Source organism: Schistocerca americana, chromosome X (assembly GCF_021461395.2).
Source record: "Schistocerca americana isolate TAMUIC-IGC-003095 chromosome X, iqSchAmer2.1, whole genome shotgun sequence".
NCBI classification, from domain to species: Eukaryota; Metazoa; Arthropoda; class Insecta; order Orthoptera; family Acrididae; genus Schistocerca; species Schistocerca americana.
In genome coordinates, this window is record NC_060130.1 from 599599195 (window position 1) to 599622092 (window position 22898).

At 45.1% G+C, this 22898-nt stretch overlaps 1 protein-coding gene across 3 annotated transcripts in view; it reads left to right on the top strand.

Moving 5' to 3' along the window:
- Window positions 1–22898, top strand: part of LOC124555142 (elongation of very long chain fatty acids protein AAEL008004-like) — a 913230-nt gene that overhangs the window by 251034 nt on the left and 639298 nt on the right. For 2 of the 3 annotated variants that reach the window (XM_047128952.1, XM_047128955.1), the window contains exon 1: window positions 8643–8732. The exons of the other annotated variant lie outside the window; for it this stretch is intronic. The gene's annotated coding sequence lies outside the window, so the exon portion shown is untranslated. Of the gene's footprint in view, window positions 1–8642; window positions 8733–22898 lie in introns of those variants that run through there. 3 annotated transcript variants of the gene reach the window in all.

The following is a 22898-nucleotide window of genomic DNA, read 5'->3' on the forward strand; positions in this document are numbered from 1 at the left end:
TAAATTATCCTAAGGACAAACACACACACCCATGCCCGGGGAGGACTCGAACCTCCGCCAGGACCAGCCGCACAGTCCATGACTGCAGCGCGCGAGACCGCTCGGCTAACGCCGCGCGGCACCAGCGAAACATTCAGCCTCTGCTAGCATCTTCAGTTACGTTCAGGCATGCGTTTCTCCCGATATTTCCATATATTTGTCCAAGCCCTGTTGTTTCCATATTTTTGTCCAACCTCTGTTAATGTAATTCTTGGTAGAAAGAAAACAGTTCCTGTCTTACAGTTTACGGTTATTCATTAAGAACAGATAACGATGCAGACTTTCAACAATACAGTTGTCACAAGCAAATGCTACAGAGTTACTGAGGATATCAATCTCATGAGCGAGTGACGTTGAATAAGTAACGCAGCACATTTTTCTCTCGGCCAGTTTCGGTTGAAAAAATGCGGAACATGACGTGGGACATAGAGAAATATTACAGCTTCAGCCCCTAGATTTTCATGAAGTTTCTACAGATGGTAGCACTAGCCTTCACAATGGCGTCTTTAACAAATGGTTCAAATGGCTCTGAGCACTATGCGACATAACTTCTGAGGTCATCAGTCCCCTAGAACTTAGAACGAATTAAACCTAACTAACCTAAGGACATCACACACAGCCATGCCCGAGGCAGGATTCGAACCTGCGACCGTAGCGGTCGCTCGGTTCCAGACTGTAGCGCCTAGAACCGCGTGGCCACTTCGGCCGGCCGTCTTTAACAGAGGTTCGCTCCAAGCAGAGAGGTGTCACAGAATTTCATTTGGTGGAAAACCAGAGCATCGTAGATATTCATAGGCGTTTACAGAATGTCTATAGAGACTTAGCAGTGAACAAAAGTACGGTGAATCGTTGGACGAGATGTCTGTCATCATCGCAACAAGGTCGCGAAAATCCGTCCGAACTCCCGCGTGCCTAGCGGCCGTACACAGCTGTGACTGCCGCAATGTTGTAGCGAGCGGACACTCTCATTCGAGGTGACTGACGGATCACAATCACCTCGCTGCAAAACTGGACGCCTCCGCTGGTAGTGCTAATACAAATTGTTCAAATGGCTCTGAGCACTATGGGACTTAACGTCTGAGGTCATCAGTCCCCTAGAACTTAGAACGAATTAAACCTGACTAACCTAAGGACATCACACACATCCATGCCCAAGGGGCAACTCCGGCCGTCAGCGCTAGTACATTCATCCACCAGTTGGGGTACCCAAAGGTGTGTGCACGCTGGCTTCTTCGCCACCTAATAGAAGCCCGTAAAGAGCAGCGAAGGACCATCTGAGCAGTACTGCTTGCGCTTTACGAGGCTGATCGTGACAGTTTTTTGTCGAACATCGTCACAGACGATGAAAAACGGGTCTATCACTCCGAACCAGAAACAAATACGCTAATCCATTACGATAAAACAAAACTATCACTACGCACACAACCAGGCATATATAAAATAAGTTTGAGAATTGTGATAAATTCTATATAGGACGGAGAGGCAGAAACTTTGAGATTAGAAACAGAGAACACACAAGAATTAGCGACACAAACCAATCCACGTTCTTCAATCATATAAAAACAGAAAATCATGAAGCCGATCACATAACGAACGCTATGAAAATCTTACATATAATACCAAAGGGATTTAAAATGAACGTTTAGGAAGAAATTAAAATGTATATTCACTCTCGGACAGACCCTGATAAAACACTGAACGAGCAAAGGGGGCTAAAACACAAAAATTTTCTAGATAAGTTTTCTGAAATCATACAACTCGATTCGGGTTTGTCATAACAAAATAAAAACACATATATATATATATATATATACACTACAAAAATGTAAAGAAGATTATAACACCACGCCACAGATGATTACGATACATAGGCAAATAAATAAACATATTGTAACAATACAGCATCGCTGGTTTAGCTGTCAATCGTAGCTGTCAAAATCACAACAGTATATACAAGTGATAAGAGACTTAGCTTACATTTGCGAACAACAGCAAAATGGTTCAAATGGCTCTGAGCACTATGGGACTTAACATCTGAGGTCATCAGTCCCCTAGAACGTATAACTACTTAAACCTTACCAACCTAAGGCCATAACACACATTCATGCCCGAGGCAGGATTCGAACCTGCGACGTAGCGGTCGCGCGGTCCCAGACTGAAGCGCCTAGAACCGCTCGGCCACAGCGGTCGCCCGGAACAACAGCAATTAATAGAGATAATTAAGTTAAGTATTTGGATGCAGTGGAACGACCCTATGCAACAATAAGATAATAAGACAGCGACAGCGCAACGATGCAATATGGAAGTAAATACTAGCACACAGTTAAACAAAGTTGTTATTAGATATAAAGAAGCGTGTGTGATTGTAGATAGCCTGAAGATGGCGATAATGCCAAAATAGGCCTATTGATAATGTAATCCGTCTAACAATTAACGATTACAGCAGCATTCTGGTATATTGCCGTTTTTATTAACTTCTCCTTCTCCATGACAACGCAAGCCCTCGCACAAGCCTGTGCACAGAGGGAGCTCGCAGAAATTAATTGGCCTGGCCTTCCTAATCCATCCTACAGTCCGGATCTCGCACTTCCTGACTTCCATCTGTTTGGCCCAATGAGGGATGCACTCCGCAGGAAGCGACAGCACGTGGATGACGGGGAGGCCACTGACGCAGCTCGACGCTGGCTCCGACTTTGACCAGAACAGTGGTGCCATGCGGGCATACAGGCCCCCCAGTAAGGTCGTGTAAGGCCGTCGCATTAAACGGAGATAGTGTTGAAAAACAGGTTTTTGTGGGCAAAAGAGTGGGAACTAACATGGTGCATTGGAATCCTTTCAGGAAAAAAAACGTGTCGCATTAATTACTGAATGCCCTAGTACTTATCAGAAGCCTCACATTATTATCCAACGACGTTCTATTCGTCAGGCGAGCGATAACATAGCACAATAATGAAATAGAGCGATATTCATTTAAATATTTTAAGCAGCTGAAGGTGCCAACATTGTTGTAACCTTCAAAAATTTCGTCTACTCTATACTGACAATTACACTCCGCGTGCTGATCCCGATAGATCTTACTTCCCTCCGCAAGGGTCCAGAAAATGGCGACCTCTCGTACTCTTATGAAGCTTTCCATTATTCAGAGAAGTTCCACCAGCGTCGTGGGAGTGCCATGGACAAACAAGTCAGACTTACTAACTTCCGTGAAGGCATTCTTATGATACTAGGTCAGTACTCCAAGCTACTTATGGCCAACTTAAGTTCGTCAGCATATTACACTGCTGCTTATTAGAACTGCAACATCGGAAACGGTAGCAAGTGACGAAAATTTATTTATTGTGAGTAGACAGTTCAAGTGGTTCAAATGGCTCTGAGCACTATGGGACTCAACTGCTGAGGTCATTAGTCCCCTAGAACTTAGAACTAGTTAAACCTAACTAACCTAAGGACATCACAAATATCCATGCCCGAAGCAGGATTCGAACCTGCGACCGTAGCGGTCTTGCGGTTCCAGACTGCAGCTCCTTTAACCGCACGGCCACTTCGGCCGGCGAGTAGACAGTAATAGTGGAAGAATACGTTATTAAAATTGTGGTTTGAAGGCGTACAGGAGGAGAAATTTAATACACAGTGCTGCCATTACTATGAACAACAGGTATAATACGGCTGTGTGTCGAATTGAACTGAAATTGTATGGCAGAGATGGGTCGTTATTCAAAGCTACTTTAACTATGTGCTACAATTCATGAATCATGGCGGCTGGCGAGTGATGGAATGCCAGTCTTCCGTCAGTCAGTAGGTGAGAGATCTGGAGAACGTTCTAATCAGGGCAACACCCTCTGCGTCAAGGTACCTCAGGACAGAACGGGCAATATGCGGTCTCCTGTTATCTTGTTGGAAGATAAGATCACAGAAGGTACGAAGATAGCGCACTGCCACCAAACGTAAGAGAATTGTTACCTCTGACATCCAAATTACCGGCTGCACGGATCAAAAGTATCGGCTTGTGTACCCAATGGAATCCTAAACCGTCACGGCACGTGATGGACCCATATGATGATGGGCACAATACAATTCTCTTTTTAAGTGAAATGGCACAATACAAGTCCCTTTTTAAGTGATGAACTATGGACCTTGCTGAGATGGGGTAGCCTGTGTGCCTCAACAAAACGGATAGCCGTAGCATAGGTGCAAGCATAATGGCGGGGGATCAGTGGAGAGGTCAGACTAACCTTTGGTTCCTCGAAAGGGGCAGCAGCCTCGTCAGTACTTGAGGAGACGACAGTGTGGAAGATTGACTGATCTGGCCTTGTAGCATTAGCCAACGTGACCTTGCTATGCTGGTACTGTGAACAGTTGAAAGCTAAGGGAAATTTAATTTTTACCAATGAATTCCTGCTCCACTGAATATTTAGAAGATTATGACACTCTCTGGAAAAAGCATTTCGATAAAATATTCCGAAGGTAAAATAGTTCCTTGTTCGGATCTCTGGCCGTGACTACTCAGCAGGACGCTATAATCATGAAAAACTCAACTGGCATTCTATGAGTCGGAGAGTGGAATTCTAGGTCCCTTAATCGGGTAGGTGCCAACGGCCTTGCCGCAGTGGTAACACCGGTTCCATCAGATCACTGATGTTAAGCGCTGTCGGGTTGGGCTAGCACATGGATGGGTGACCATCCGGTCTGCCGAGCGCTGTTGGCAAGCGGGGTGCACTCAGCCCTTGTGAGGCAAGCTGAGGAGCTACTTAACTGATAAGTAGTGGCTCCGGTCTCGTAAACTGACACCCCACAGCCGGGAGAGCGGTGTGCTGACCACATGCCCCGGCATATCCGCATCCAGTGACACCTGTGGGCTGAGGATGACACGGCGGCCGGTTGGTACCGTTGGGTCTTCCAAGGGCTGTTCGGACGGAGTTTTAATCGGGTAGGCAGGTTAGAGATTTTAAAACGGGAAACGGGTACGTAGTTGTAACATGTAGTGAAAATTAGTGAGGTGGGGAATTGGAAGAACAGAACTTAAGGTATTTGTCTGGAGTGTAGCCATGTACGGAAGTGAAACATGAACGATAAGCATTTCAGGCGAGAAGAGAATGGAAGCTTTTGAAATGAGGTTCTGCAGAAGAATGCTGAAGATAAGACGGGTAGATCGAATAAGTAATGAGGAGGTACTGAATGAAATTGGGGAAAAAAGAAATTCATGACAACTTTACTGAAAGAAGGGATGCGGGGGCATCAAAGAATAGTCAATTTTGTAAGGGAGGGGAGTATGGGTATCCTGTAGAGAATGAGATCGATACATGAATACAGTAAGAAGGTTCAAATGGATGTCGGTTGCAGAAGTCACACAGAGATGAAGAGGGTTTTCGCAAAATCAGTGTATATAAAAACAGTTCGGCTGTACCTGGTAACCGCAAATACTAAAAGGATTAATGGTAAAAACAAATTGAGTTCAACAAGTGGCTCTCTGTAAGATCCTCATTGGGATCGTGGAAAATATTGTTCTCATCACCGGCTCTTTGAGCTCCAGAGTAGGTCTATGGGTACTGAGAGCGATTCCCTTGATGCGCGGAGGGAACCTGAAGGATAGTTACCAGGTAGGGAATAAGTGGAATGTCCAACGTAAAGGTGTCCAATAGTTTGAGAATATGTTTCGCAAAGATAAAGAACTATGGCTTGCAATGTAGAACTTCTAAAGGGGCAGCATAACGTGACTGCAACGAGCGAACTTCGCATGTCAGTGTCACAAATAGTGCAGTAACGTAGTTCTTGAGGAATATCGCATTGTTTTGCCGTTTCAGTCACACACTAGAGCATTATGAACTATATTTACGTCAAACAAGGATTTTAAATTTTTATGTAATAAATTTTGTTCAGTACTATACATGGCACCCACGTTACTATCGCCTTTTTTTTTTTTACACTGGATAGATTCCACCAGAGATAAATACGATGGCTGTTCAGAAAGTAAGGTCAATCGGTCGCGAAATGGAAACCACAGTCAAAATCAAATTTGTTTTCTTCATAACAGTTCGTCCCACCTTACAGCTACCTCTCTAAATTGTCGCCATTCCGACTTAGACATTTGTCGTAGCTTTGTACAAACTTTCCAGTACCCTCGTCACAGAAAGCAGCCGCCTATGCTGTCCGCCAATTCTCTACTCTGGTCTGCCTTTCGTTGTTTGTGCCAAAATGTTGTCCTCGTAGCCATCGGCTCATGTGAGGAGAGGTAAACATCCGAGGGAACCAATGAAGGGCTGTATTGTGCGTGATCAAACACTTCCCATCGAAATCGCTGCAGGAACTTCTTCATAGCCCCTGCAGAATGCGGCTGAGAATTGTCTTGAAGAAAGAGTAGCATGACAGTTATGTTTTATGGGCTGCATAGCTTCAGGCGAAATCTCTCACCAGATCCGCATACTTGGCGGGAGACACTGTTGTTTTAGGAATTTTTACGTGAGCACTTTGCACTCTGAACTGAAAAGAGCGACGTGAAGCGATCTACAGGCTCACTGGAGACACTGCGCAACGCATCTGTGCAAAATTCTATCGGATTTTCACAGTGGTTTCCATTTCGCGCCAAATCGCATCTTTCTTTCCGAGTACGCCTCGAGCATTATAACACGGCTCTGAAACATGGATCTGCCGTTGTGAACGTAGTGCATGCTGGAATTACGAAGTAAGCCGAAAATAAGGATGAACAGTAATAGAATGACAAGGATGAGCTAATTATTTAATGACTTGCAGTATTTTAACTCATCAAAAATAGTTGCCGTGTGCATTGATTAAGACACTGCACTCACATTCGGAGGTAGTGTTTTTCGGATTCTTGGCCGGCAGTCCAGATTTAGATTTTTCTTCGTTTCACCACAACGATGGACTTTTGAAGTAGGCACGGTCTATCTCCTTCCCTAATCTTCTTCAGTTCGAGTGTACGCAGCTTCTATAATAATGACCTCGTAATCGACCGAGTTAAACTGTGTTCGTCTTTGCAGCCTTCCTTCTTTTTAAAGAAATATTACACCCCACTCTTATCATTGATATACAAAATTAGTACTAAAGATTCTGATCAGTTGTTCGAGTCTAATTTATTGTCAGAATCAATCTAAATTCCTCTACTTTCACCAACGCTACATCTTCGATATCTACCTATACGAAATTTTCTACGAGTGTGCTGTCAGTATCACTATGCAATGTGATTAATTAGGATTGGTTTAATAGACAAATAAAAATTTCGAGAGGAACTGTCTTCATTTGATTCTATTACTAATCTGACCGATGACTGGGTGTTGTGTGATGTCCTTAGGTTAGTTAGGTTTAAGTAGTTCTAAGTTCTAGGGGACTGATGACCATAGATGTTAAGTCACATAGTGCTCAGAGCCATTTGAACCATTTGAACTAATCTGACCACCACATCGCAACATATCTGTTCTTCCTGAAGTATTACAACCATCTCTGAAATACTCCTATGTGTTCTGTGTGTAGCTAAATAAAGGTTCATGGTTTTTAGTTTGATTACTTTCATACCGAAATAGTAGGCACATTTCATTAGCATTTACTAGCTACATATATATGTATTATTAATATGAATAATAATGCCGCCAGAATTATTCGAATATCTGAAATTACACCATTAATACATGATCAAATCCAGCGTATTCAACGAGATATTAACAAGAAATATTTTTATTCAAATACCTGTATCAGTGAAGTCAGATTGTCACTGAAAATTAAGAATCTGAAACAGAGAAAAAAATCTGAACAATGGAGAAAATCCTGTTGGATAGCATTAACCAGGAAAAAGTGATAATTAATACACCTCATAACGGAGGAACAAAAGAAAACCTTAAAAACAAGGGTATCTACCATCGCGCTCGGGTCTTCGATATAGTAAGGCCGCAGGCAGTCATTACTAGAAATCCTCGAGAATTTTGTAATACCCCATAGTCCGGGAGGGGTAAGTGTTCCCTCTTGCCACCCCCTCCCGTAAGCCCCCTCCCATTGCTCCGGCGCCTATGGATTACGCAGAAAAGTTTCGCCTTTTTTATGTCTTCTGTGTCTGACACTATATTAATAACGTAAGATCTATGACATTAAGCTTATCATATAGTATTTGCAAGTGCATCGCTCTTTTACAGTATCTAGTGGTCCTTATACTAGTTACGTGACATTTCATTCGCTCTTAACTGAACAACCTGTTATCGGCACTTGTATGGTATATCCCGGATGCCACTGAAAAAAATATAGTTTTCTCTGCTTATTTATTCTTTTTTCACTCTGCCGCATTCCGTCTGCAGTTCGTAGAGATACGCACGTAGGTCTTCTGGACAGCTGCGAACATCAACATGCTGAGCTAAGCGAAGTGGGCAGTTAGTACTGCCGAGAGCCTACCGCTGGCTGTGACGGTGGCTCAATGTGAAGTGTTATGCGCGAGGAAAGGAAAGGAGACGTGCGTTTTGGGCGCGTGGTTCAGGTAGCCGCGGCACGCAGCGCCTTAGGCATGGCGGAGGGAGGGTGGGGGGCAGTCCGCGCAGCGAGTGGGGGGGGCGAGGGAGGGAGGGAAGTGATGTTTTATACTGAGCCAGCGGGCGCGCGCCTCAGTCAGTCGTTAGCCAGCCGTTGTTGAGGTTGTGTGGACTGTCGCCGGACTGGCTTGCCGTTGCTCTGCTGGGAGGGGCCGCTTTCTTCTCCAGGTACGTGATTATTAACAACAATTTTAATGCTTCGCACGAGCCGGCTTCACCTCTTCCACACATGTTAGAAACGTTGCCCCGTTCCGACTATTTTCTCAGTCAAGAATTGTCACCGATTAGACGGGCTGCAAAAATAGACACTCTCACTACAAATTTCTCCCACGTGTTTTCGTTGCGGGTGCGCTCTCGTGTGTTGGAAATCGTCGCTGTTATTGTGCTGTGATGTTACGAAATTTATTTCCCGACGAGTGTGTCATTTCTATAATATGAACAAAAAAGAGTTATTCAATCCGCTGCTGCAGAAGCCTCTTAGGAATTTTTTAAAAGTGTGTTTCAGTAAGGTTGTAAATTGCCGAGTGCAGATGTGTGCGCAAAGGATACAGAGCATGTCTATTTTCGCTTTATCTTCTTCTTTCATCCCGACCACGTGTTCCGCACGCGCTGGCCGGAGTAGGGAATTTGCACGGCCGCCACGCGGCCGTAGAGTAATGCACTCGTAGCAGAAGCGGCCCACGTGCTAAATTTTGCAGGCACGCTGGCATCTGAAATTTGAACGGCCGCGTCAGAGCTGTGTTCTGCGCGCCGCCTTTCCCGCCTTTTTTTGAAGTACGTGAGATTATCTCAGGCGCTGTCTGCCGTTGTAAACAGGCAAGGCGCCTCTGTTAACTACGATGAGCTGGTGAATCACACGCGTGTCTTGCCATTTAAATTACACGCTGGTCTTAGCAGTTACGGATACCAATGTTTTTCGCACGCCTTTTAATGTATTGTCGCTTCTTGACAAGGTGGTAATGCATTTACAGCTGTTGCTCTTTTGAGGAGCTTTTATTATTTTTGTGTGTGGTTGTGATATAGAGATGTTTGCAACGTAGCACACATTCTTGAGTTAAGCGGATCGCTCGGAACTTTTAATGCATTTTTCCTCCAGTATTAACTTACGTGTTAGTATTCTTCTGTTGTCATGGAGCTTAACTATCACTTTTAAAAAAAATTACTTTTCGGGAATGAGTGTGTCACTGCGTTTTCTCTTAGAATATTTTTCTTGGCCTAAGGAGAAAACAAGCAGATGCCATAACACGTCAACCCGCTCGTTATCACTTCTTGTTTTATGAAGCACGTTTTCACGGTAAGTCTGGACAATGTATGTTCTGAAGTACTAGTCAGAGCGTGATAGGACAGCTAACCTTTATTATTTCCGACGCCTAACTATTTTCCTTATGCGTTAGTGGCTTATTGCAAATGTAGCGTGAAATATATTTGAAATCTTCTTGTACTCGTATCTCGTTCCTCCGCTGCCAGTCATTGCAACTTGATGACCACTCGTGCAGTAAACAGTATGTTTATGGTGACGTAAGCTCTCCTTCTGTAGTGTTGCATTCCTGCGAGCATTGTTAGTTCTTTGGCTGTGGAGTTCTGTTGCCCCTGTTTTCGTTTACAACACAGCGCGAGCCAGTGGATGTTTACACACTGGAGACTGTCAAAATATCATGGGCGGTGACGCTTCGTGAAAGAACCTTTGTACGTTAATGACGAGAATTATATGGAAAGAGAGCGGGCTTGGTTGAATCAGCTGTTTAGCTTACGCGACAGACATGTCTGAATATTTGTTACTCGTACATGGAGGACTTCCTGTGAAGACACACTACGAATAGTAAAGATAAATGCAGACGCTAAAAATATAATGACGCTCTTGCTCATTTTACAGTGTCATAAACGGCAGTAACGATCTATACAGTCACGTATTCATTTTTACGTACCGTTCTCCTGTGGGTCAAGCAAAGTTGCCGAGTGGTGTAGGAGTACTTTAATTGTCAAGATAGCAATGCTTATACTGCATCCTTAACGAGTATGGCACGTGGAACAGTAATTACTACTCACTCAGAATTTTCAAACATATTTCGCAAATATCATCTCGGAGAACGGAACGAAAAAGATTTTACTGGCACTACTTTTCGCCCTGTACTAAAGCAGGTTTCAAAACATAACGATAGGCTGAGATATGTTGACGCGGCCGTACTTTTGGCGGAACCACATGGAAAACAGCACTGTTGACCACCAGCATTTGGTGTTTTGTGCTACCGTGATTTTTGATGGGTGGGAATTGACCCCTCCATCTTTCAGCGACAATAAGTATTGGCAATGGTTGTGATCTAACTTGTTCAGCCTGTTCCATCTATATGTTTAGAGATAAGGTGACTTGCTTGAAGCTATAGACCACTGGAGTAAAGATCTTGCATATTCCAACACCGCTTGTCGTTGAGAAGGTCTATGTAGCGTGTAATCCTCTTTGATATGTAAATCTGGTTCAAATGGCTCTGAGCACTATGCGACTTAACTTCTAGGTCATCAGTCGCCTAGAACTTAGAACTAATTACACCTAATTAACCTAAGGACATCACACACATCCATGCCCGAGGCAGGATTCGAACCTGCGACCGGAGCGTGTAAATCTGGTTACAAGTGTTTGTGAACGGGGTGGGTCATGCAGAGCTTAGTTATCGATCCGGAGTTTGCGTAAAGGAAGTGGGAAGACCTTCTAAAAACCACACTCAGTCTAATGCTCTATCTCACGTAATAAATTCAACTAGACGGACCTTGGAACCACCCTTGCTTTAACGCATGTAATCTACGTTTGAGAAACGAAGTTCGCTATAAATGCAATCGTGTCAGAAAAATGCGTGCGGATTGTTTCCGGAAAGTAGCGGTGCACCGTGTATGGGTGAGTACATAGGGTGTAGGAAAGAAGCAGGTGCGAGAGATGCGCGCAGGCGGCCCCACATGGCGTAGCCGCTAGCGGCAGTGCAGGACGGCCGGAAGTCGTGACCCGCGCGGAAACCGCAAGGCGTCCCTTCCAGCTGTCCATTCGGAAGTTGAGTAGCCCCTTCCAGTGACCGCCAAATATAATACAGGCTTGCTGCCATACGCAGGAGGTTGGCCTGGCCATAACTAAACTACATTGGAATTTCCAATCTGAGACAACTTTCGCGGTACAGGTCCGTTGTAATTTCATTAATGTAACGGCAGTAGTCTCCCGGAAGAGCATTTTGCAGTGCTCTGCTGAACTGACCTGTTCGTGGTGCACTCCGCCTCGCATTCCGCATCCGTTTACCTTCTCCCACAAGGATCCTTCACCAAATCATTACCTTCCCGCCTCTCCTCACTCACACTGAACACATCCTAACAACCTACTTCATCCGCAAACTTGCCTCCAATAGTTTTATAGTTTCCCCTCTACTTTCCGATCCCCACATGATGCTGCCGCACCTCTACCACTACATCCCACCAACTCTACACTTTCACACGCTCCACATACTCTCCCAAAGAAATTTACACCGTCTTCCCCTCCCAGATCATGAACTCTGGCACGAAATTTACCCCTCCTAGCAACTTTAAATCCACCCCATCTATTCCACTTCATCAGGGCTCCCTCTCCTCCCCATATTTCCGTATCCCTTCCTCCGCTTCCCCCATCTTTCCCTATCCCGTTTTTCTCCTTCAGATTTTGGCTTCACTGATAGCTGTATCTAGTCCTCCCCCTTGCCCATTCTCGTTTCCCAACAACCACTCTTACTCCATCGATACCACGCAACAGTCCTCCATCCTTACATCCTCCTTGTTAAACCTTATCCTCTTCAACATAGGCTCCCAATCCTCGGGCAGGTCCTTCCAGCTTCTTTTTGAGATCAGTGTTCTTGAAACCGTATTTTAACAGCTTTAAATGTACTCTTGCAGTTTTCCATGTTATCCTTTTATTATTAATGTTTTTATTTTAAACATAGAAAACGCCTTGTTTAGTGTACATATTAATATCCCCATTAATTTTCCACCATTCCGAATCTTTTAAATCCATGTAAACATCTCACATTTATATTAGTGTTTCTTAATCTAATTTAGTATTACTTGCCCAGCTGTCTGAAGAGTGGGTTGACAGCCCACCCCCACCCACAAGGGGCCAGGGGGGATGAAGTAACAACAAAGGGAAAAACCTTAATATACTAGGTGCTAGAACACGATCAATTTGAATTTTCGGAAAAAAACACTTCGTTTGCAGGCTCAAATATACAAGAAAACGTAATAAATAAACACTTTGTTTTCGAGTATTTCATTTATCTTGAACACCGAAAATAACCCTTTCCCCAGAAGACAAACAAAGAATGTATAAAGCACATGTTGTTTAGCTGTTAGGGGGACATTACCCAGCATGATTGCCTCCCTTGCAACTTTATTCGTTACTAAAATATGAACATTAACAGTGTACCATTCATGTAAACATTACTTTATTACACTGAAGCACCAAAGAAAGTGATATAGTCATGCGTATTCAGATTCGGAGATATGTAAACAGGCAGAATACGGCGCTGCGGTCGGCAACGGCTATATAAGACAAGTGCCCTGCGCACTTGTCAGATCGATTACTGCTGCTACAATGGCAGGTTATCAAGGTTTAAGTGACTCTGAACGTGGTGTCATAATCGGCGCACGAGCGATGGGATGCAACAACGCGATGAAGTGGGGATTTTCTCGTACGACCATTTCATGAGTGTACCATGAGCTTCACGAATCCGGCTAAACATCAAATCTCCGACACCGCTGCGGCCGGAAAAGGATCCTCCAAGAACGGGACCAACGACGACTGAAGAGAATCGTTCATCGTGACAGAAGTGCAATCCTTACAGCAAATTTCAATGCTGGACCGTCAACATGTGCCACTGTGCGAACCATTCAACCAAACATCATCGATATCGGCTTTCGGAACCTAAGACCCACTCGTGTACCCTTGGTGACTGCACTACACAAAGCTTTACGACCTACCTAAGCCCATCAACACCAACATTGGACTGCTGATGACTGGAAACATGTTGTCCGGTCGGACGAGTCTCGTTTTGAATTGTATCGAGCGGATGCACGTGTACGGGTATGGAGACAACGTCATGAATCCATGGACCCTTCATGTCAGTAGGGGACTATTGAAGCTGGTGGAGGCTCTGTAATGGTGTGGAGCTGGAGTGATATGGGACCCCTGATACGTCTAGATACGACTCTGACAGGTGACACGTGCGTAAGCATCCCGTCTGATCACCTGCATCCATTCATGTCCATTGTGCATTCCGACAGGCTTGGGCAATTCCAGCAGGACAATGCGACACTCTACATGTCCAGAATTGCTACAGAGTGGCTCCAGGAATACTCTTCTGAGTTTAAACACTTCCTCTGGCCACCAAACTCCCCACACATGAACATTATTGAGCATATCTGAGACGCCTTGCAACGTGCTGTTCACAAGAAATCTCCACCCAGTCGTCCTCTTACGGATTCATTTTGTCAGTTCCCTCCAGCACTACTTGAGACATTACTCGACTCCATGCTACGTAATGTTGTGGCATTCCTGCGTGCTCACGGGGGCCTTATACGATATTAGGCAGGTTTACCACTTTCTTCTGCTCTTCAGTGTAAAAACGTAACGCAAATTTGACTTTGTCTCTGTTGTAATACCATAATGTGCAAGTATCCGTGGTAACCTAACTCGTCCATATGGAAATTGAAGGGGAGCACAGCTGTCAGGTGCAGCTGGACATTACGCGAAATCAGCGGCGACGAGCGAAAATGTGTACTGGACTGGGAGTCGAACCCGTGATCTCCTGCTTACTAGGCTATTTCGAAAGAACAGACACCGCGCATTCATATAACATGTAACTCGTCACTTGCTGCAATTAACGGTAAACAAATGGAAACAGGAGGAAAACGTACACTGGTTATTACGTCAATCGTCTTCCGTAGAAGGTTTGTGGGAGTCCACTGTATACCAACGAAGAGAAGACAGAAACGGAACTTACCCGTCACCGGCGTGCATTTGCCTTGGGTTTCCATTTCTTTAGTGTCAACTCGTGTAAGTGGGCGAGATACGTCTCTAATAATGTAATTTTTTCGTGAAGGGCACTCTGAGATGAGTTTTTGAACAGATCTTGAGGAGAAGAGGAGGAGACTAGTGTTAAACGTCCCGTCGACAACGAGGTCATTAGAGACGCAGCACAAGCTCAGACTAGGAAGGAAATGTCGGCACCATTACATAGTTCGAAAATACGAATTAATTCGTATCAGTCCGTCACCGCGACCAAGACTCCGTGTTACAGGAGATTTCACTAATAGCTATTTCAATACAAAAAAATATGCTAGTCCTCTGCGTGTTAATAACAGAACGCTACGATGCGGTAGCAGCAGAAAATCAATGAAGGGCTGTGCACACAGCGAGAGTAATTCATATCATTTTGTTACCGCAATCAAGATTTGTATTTCAGGTTGACATTAATAACATTTTAACATAAAATATGCATATGAGCTACACACAGGGTGTCCCTCCCAAGAATCGTCAGGCGCATTTTTCTGGCGTTTCAGCAGATATTTCCAATTTTGTTCTTGCATTCTGTAGCTGGAGTCAGCCCAAATAAATAGTGCCCTCCACGTCTTTCAGCCAATGTTTACGGAAATTGTCGGTTTGTTTTCTATTGTAAACAAAATTATTTTTATGCTGGTATTTCACGAGCCCATTAAATAGAGGGCACTTAAATTAGCCTACTCCGATATCCTTTTTATCGATATGCATTAACAGGGACAATAAAACTCGAAGAATAACCAGCACTCCAGCCGTGGCCCGCTCTGACTGCTACGGCCATGAATACACCTCCACTTAGACGCTACTGGATTGCTGTTTATTCTTCGGGTTTTACTGTCCCTGTTAATATCTACTGATAAAACGAATATCGGACTAGACCAATTTAGGGACACTGTATCGAATGGCCACGTAAAATTCCACTTGAAAAACCATTTTGTTTGCAACAGGAAACAAACTGAAGCTTTCTGTCAACACTGGGCGTCTCGTGTCAGACGTGATGACCAGTAATATTTTCAGCTGACTCCTGTTACACAATGTGAAAACGGAATTGCAAATATCTGACGGAACACCAAAGAAAATGCATCTGACGACTCTTTGGAGAGACCCTTTATATACAAAGAGTGTTAACAAATGATACCAAAAAACTTCGAGGGGCGGTAGAGGTTGTCGAGAGGAACAAATTGAGGATACGAACATATGTCCGGAAACGTCATCCAACGAAACTACAGATCGTCGAAATTACAGGGACCGGCGCTTGCTGCTAGCCCACATCTTTGGCAGCAAACGAGACTTGGTATGCTGACAGACCGTAAACGGAACGTCTCGCAGTATTGATTGTTATTAAGTGATCGCCAATGCAGAAGATGGAGCTAGCTGCTACATACACAAGCCTTATCTCCTAGCCGGCCGGTGTGGTCGAGCGGTTCTAGGCGCTTCAGTCTGGATCAAAAAATGGTTCAAATGGCTCTGAGCACTATGGGACTCAACATCTTAGGTCATAAGTCCCCTAGAACTTAGAACTACTTAAACCTAACTAACCTAAGGACATCACACACACTCATGCCCGAGGCAGGATTCGAACCTGCGACCGTAGCAGCCTCGCGGTTCCGGACTGCAGCGCCAGAACCGCACGGCCACCGCGGCCGGCAGTCTGGATCCACGCGACCGCTACGGTCGCAGGTTCGAATCCTGCCTCGGGCATGGAAGTGTGTGATGTCCTTAGGTTAGGTAGGTTTAAGTAGTTCTAAGTTCTCGGGGACTGATGACCTCCGATGTCCCATAGTGCTCAGAGCCATTTGAACCTTATCCCCTATGAATGTAATGCTCTGCTGCGTCAGTGCATGTTTTGGACACGGGTTTCTGTCTGCAGTTTATTTTTCTCCTGCATAACGATAACACTCGAGATTTTAGAGGATTCCAGGAGAATAATAAGCTGAGGATGGAAACGTACGTCTGAAACCGTCATCCACTGAGGCAACAAAGCATCGCATTCGTAGGAGACAAGGCCTGCCTATGCAGCAGTCAGCTTCCTCTTCTTCACTGGCGATCGTGGCAATCAGTCGTGATCACTAAATAACAAACAACATTGCGAGAAGTTCCGCCTACGGTCCGTCAGCGTACAAAGTCACGTTTGCTGGGGAAGGGGTGGCCTAACGGCAGGCTCCGGCCTCTATAACTTCGACGCTCTGTAACGTCGTTTTATGACGTTTCCAGATACAGGTTCCTACCCTCATTTTGTCCCTCACGACACCCCCTAAAATCCCTCGAATTTTGTCGGTATCGTACTGTAACTCCCTGTGTGTGTATTCATCAACAACAGAAACGTTTACTTGCAGCAAAGGAAGAATATAAAGGAAAAGCCTCCTGCAAAATGTAATTACATGTATGTGAGCGACATAAAGATGTATCTGACTAACAACTGTTCATTGGCTACCATAAATAATCCTCCCACTGACTCACTCTAATTTGACACGAAGCCGCATAGTCAGCATGTGCTCTATACCGCGAAAAGCTCAGCGCATGGACAACACTGTTTACCCCCTTTCGCTAACGGGCTGCGTATTCGCAGTTTGCTATACATACCCTTTTATTTCGCTTCCTAAAAGAAGTTGTAATTTTGTGGTAAGATCTTATGGGACCAAACTGCTTTGGTCATCGGTCCCTAAGCTTACATATTATTTAATACAACTTAAACTCTGGACGACACAAACACCGATGCCCGAGGGGAGGACTCGAACCTCCGACGGGGAGAGCTGCGGGGACCGTGACAAGACGCCCTAGAGCACGCGTCTACCCCGCCCTATTTCGGTGACTGATGCACTTCCTCCTCATTTACTTACGGATCGAATGAGATGCCGCAATGATGATGATGATGTTTGGTTTGTGGGGCGCTCAATTGCACGGTCATCAGCGCCCGTACAAAGTCCCAGTTTTTTCACAGTGCAATTTTTTTACACATTCCAATCTAACCACTGTCACAAATGATGATTATGGTGGTGCAATGATGAGGACAACACAGACACCCAGTCCCCGGGACCCCGTTATACAGAGGTAGCAACTAGACCACGAGCTGCGGACAAGAGATGCCGCAGTGGTTAAGTACTCGGTTCCTAAGTGGAAAAATGGCTCTGAGCACTATGGGACTTAACATCTATGGTCATCAGTCCCCTAGAACTTAGAACTACTTAAACCTAACTAACCTAAGGACATCACACAACACCCAGTCATCACGAGGCAGAGAAAATCCCTGACCCGCCGGGAATCGAACCCGGGCACGGGTCCTAAATAGAATCGGCCGTTTGACATCCGCGTTCTGCCATATTTGTTTATGTTTCGTTCCAATCACACAGGGAGCTAATGGTATGATTTCCTCAAAAAAGTCTGACTGGTTTTTCCACGAAAACTGTGCTGGGAATGTGCTGATGACATCGCTATTGACTAGTAGTGCAGTCGGTATGACATCAGTTTGTGGTCCACCCACAGGTGATGTAAAGAAATGTTTTCCGCTTGCATTCTTTGAAAGAGTAAGCGGAACAGAAGGTGATTTATCAGACCGAATACACGATCACGTAACGTAAATGTACAGTTTGAAACACATACTTAAAAATAAAAAAAATAAAAATGGAGGCCGGCCGGAGTGGCCGTGCGGTTCTAGGCGCTACAGTCTGGAGCCGAGCGACCGCTACGGTCGCAGGTTCGAATCCTGCTTCGGGCATGGATGTGTGTGATGTCATTAGGTTAGTTAGGTTTAATTAGTTCTAAGTTCTAGGTGACTGATGACCTCAGAAGTTACGTCGCAAAGTGCTCAGAGACATTTGAACCATTTTTAAAAAATGGTACATCTACATACATACTCCGTAAGTCACTGTACGCTGCATGACGGAGGGTACTCTGTATCAGTACCAGTCACATCCTTTCATGTTTTATTCACAAACAGAAAAAAATGTTCAAATGTGTGTGAAATCTTATGAGACTTAACTGCTAAGGTCATCAGTCCCTACGCTTACACACTATTTAACCTAAATTATCCTAACGACAAACACACACACCCATGCCCGAGGGAGGACTCGAACCTCCGCCGGGACCTGCCGCACAGTCCATTACTGCAGCGCCTTAAACCGTGCGGCTAATCCCGCGCGGCTCACAAACAGAACGAGGGAAAAATGTCTGTCTATATGCCTTCGTACGAGTCCTAATTTCTCTTGCGTATCTTATCCTCTCCGTAGTCCTTACGCGAAATCTACGGTGGCGACAGTAGATTGTTCTGCAGTCAGCTTCAAATACCAGGTCTCTAAATTTTCTCAATAGTGTTCCTCGAAAAGAACGTCCTCTTTCGTCCAGTGATTCCCATTTGCGTTCCTGAATCAGAACTTGCGCCTTGTTCGAACATACCGGTAACAGATGGAACAGCCGGCCTCTGAATTGCTTTCATGCCTTCATTGAAGTCGACCTGGTGCGGGTCGCAAACTCTCGAGCAGTACTCAAGAATGTACACTACTGGCCATTCAAATTGCTACACCACGAAGATGTACTACAGACGCAAAATTTGACCAACAGGAAGAAGATGCTGTGATATGCAAATGATTAGCTTTTCAGAGCATTCACACAAGGTTGGCGCCGGTGGCGACACCTACAACGTGCTCACACGAGGAAAGTTTCCAACCGATTTCTCATACACAAACAGCAGTTGACCGGCGTTGCCAGGTGAAATGTTGTTGTGATGCCTCGTGTAAGGAGGAGAAATGCGTACCATCACGTTTCCGAATTTGATAAAGGTCGGATAGTAGCCTATCGTGATGGCGATTTATCGTATCGCGACAATGCTGCTCGCGTTGGTCGAGATCCAATGAGTGTTAGCAGAATATGGAATCGGTGAGTTCAGGAGGGTCATACGGAACGCTGTGCTGGATCCCAACGGCCTCGCATTACTAGCAATCGAGATGACAGGCATCTTATGCGCATGGCTGTAACGGATCGTGCAGCCACGTCTCGAGCCCTGAGTTAACAGATGGGGACATTTGCAAGACAACAACCATCTGCACGAACAGTTCGACGACGTTTGCAGCAGCAGGGACTATCAGCTCGGAGACCACGGCTGCGGTTACCCTTGACGCTGCATCACAGACAGGAGCGCCTGCGATGGTGTACTCAACGACGAACCTGGGTGCACGAATGGCAAAACGTCATTTTTTCGAATGAATATAGGTTCTGTTACAGCATCATGATGGTCGCATCCGGGTTTGGCGACATCGCGGTGAACGCACATTGGAAGCGTGTATTCGTCATCGCCATACTGGCGTATCACCCGGCGTGATGGTATGGGGTGCCATTGGTTACACGTCTTGGTCACCTCTTGTTCGCATCGACGGCACTTTGAACAGTGGACGTTACATTTCAGATGTGTTACGACACGTGGCTCTACCCTTCATTCGATCCCTGCGAAACCCTACATTTCAGCAAGATAATGCACGACCGCATGTTGCAGGTCCTGTATGTTCGACTGCTGCCCTGGCCAGCACATTCTCCAGATCTCTCACCAATTGAAAACGTCTGGTCAATGGTGGCCGAGCAACTGGCTCGTCACAATACGCCAGTCACTACTCCTGATGAAGTGTGGTATCGTATTGAAGCTGCATGGGCAACTGTACCTGTACACGCCATCCAACCTCTGTTTGACTTAATGCTCAGGTGTATCAAGGCCGTTATTACGACCAGAGGTGGTTGTTCTGGGTACTGATTTCTCAGGATTCTTCTTGGTGTAGGAAAAACCAGTAGTGTATCATAATAGTGTCCTATACAGGGTGTTACAAAAAGGTACAGCCAAACTTACAGGAAACATTCCTCACACACAAAGAAAGAAAATATGTTATGTGGACATGTGTCCTGAAACGCTTACTTTCCATGTTAGAGCTGATTTTATTACTTCTCTTCAAATCACATTAATCATGGAATGGAAACCCACAGCAACAGAACGTACCAGCGTGACTTCAAACAATTTGTTACAGGAAATGTTCAAAATGTCCTCCGTTAGCGAGGATACATCCATCCACCCTCCGTCGCATGAAATCCCTGATGCGCTGATGCAGCCCTGGAGAATGGCGTATTGTATCACAGTCGTCCACAATACGAGCACGAAGAGTCTCAGCCGGCCGGTGTGGCCGTGCGGTTCTAGGCGCTTCAGTCTGGAACCGCGAGACCGCTACGGTCGCAGGTTCGAATCCTGCCTCGGGCATGGATGTGTGTGATGTCCTTAGGTTAGTTAGGTTTAAGTAGTTCTAAGTTCTAGGGGACTGATGACCACAGATGTTAAGTCCAATAGTGCTCAGAGCCATTTGAAGAGTCTCTACATTTGATACCGGGGTTGCGTAGACAAGAGCTTTCAAATGCCCCCATAAATGAAAGTCAAGAGGGTTTAGGTCAGGAGAGCGTGGAGGCCATGGAACTGGTCCGCCTCTACCAATCCATCGGTCACCGAATCTGTTGTTGAGAACCGTACGAACACTTCGACTGAAATGTGCAGGAGCTCCATCGTACATGAACCACATGTTGTGTCGCACTTGTAAAGGCACATGTTCTAGCAGCACAGGTAGAGTATCCCGTATGAAATCATTATAACGTGCTCCATTGAGCGTAGGTGGAAGAACATGGGGCCCAATCAAGACATCACCAACAATGCCTGCCCAAACGTTCACAGAAAATCTGTGTTTATGACGTGATTGTACAATTGCGTGCGGATTCTCGTCAGCCCACACATGTTGATTGTGAAAATTTACAATTTGATCACGTTGGAATGAAGCCTCATCCGTAAAGAGAACATTTGCACTGAAATGAGGATTGACACATTGTTGGACGAACCATTCTCAGAAGTATACCCGTGGAGGCCAATCAGCTGCTGATAGTGCCTGCACATGCTGTACATGGTACGCAACAGCTGGTTCTCCCGTAGCACTCTCCATACAGTGACGTGGTCAACGTTACCTTGTACAGCAGCAACTTCTCTGACGCTGACATTAGGGTTATCGTCAACTCCACGAAGAATTGCCTCGTCCATTGCAGGTGTCCTCGTCGTTGTAGGTCTTCATCAGTCGCGAGTCATAGACTGGAATGTTCCGTGCTCCTTAAGACGCCGATCAATTGCTTCGAACGTCTTCCTGTCGAGACACCTTCGTTCTGGAAATCTGTCTCGATACAAACGTACCGCGCCACGGCTATTGCCCCGTCCTAATCCATACATCAATTGGGCATCTGCCAACTCCGCACTTGTAAACATTGTACTGACTGCAAAACCACGTTCGTGATGAACACTAATCTGTTGATGCTACGTACTGATATGCTTGATGCTAGTACTGTAGAGCAATGAGTCGCATGTCAATACAAGCACCGAAGTCAACATTACCTTCCTTCAATTGGGCCAACTGGCGGTGAATCGAGGAAGTACAGTACATATTGACGAAACTAAAATGAGCTATAACATGGAAATTAAGCGTTTCCGGACACATGTCCACATAACATCTTTTCTTTATTTGTGTGTGAGGAATGTTTCCTGAAAGTTTGGCCGTACCTTTTTGTAACACCCTGTATACAGCCTCCTTCACAGATGAACCACACGTTCCCAAAATTCTCCCAGTAAACCGAAGTATATCATTCGTCTTCCCTACTACAATCGTTACATGCTTTTTCCTTTTCCTATCGTTTTGCAACGTCATGCCTAGATATTTAGTCGACGTGGCTGTCAAACAGCACACTTCTAATGCTGTATTTGAACATTACATTTGTGGCTGTGGAAAGGAAACAGCAGTTGCTCATATCTTATGATATGTTAGACCAATACTCCGTGGATCATAAATTAGATAGGAATATATTAACATAGTGTGCGTGACATCCTAATATCTTTGGGCAGGTAGGAAATTCCTCGTTTACGCACATCAAAGAACTGCATAGACGTGCGGAAAAGGTGATCAATAAAACACGAGCTAGATCACCAACATTAAAATTCTATCGGATGCAAACCGACTACGATTCTCCTGCTTTATCCGTGTAGGGCTGTGTGGTTTGGTTTCGATGGTGGACAAAAACGTAATATTACGTGATGCATTTGGAGTCTGGAGTGGCTGCAAAGAAGTTGGTCAGTTATACCTAAGATATCGGGTTAGGCTTTAATGGATTGAAGGTTCTGGTTGGTGCATTTTTTCCGGTTAGAATCAGCTTTGTACATGTGAAGAACTGGAGAGATACATGTGCATATTCTTTTATGGCGTTTCCTGTAACTGAAAAAG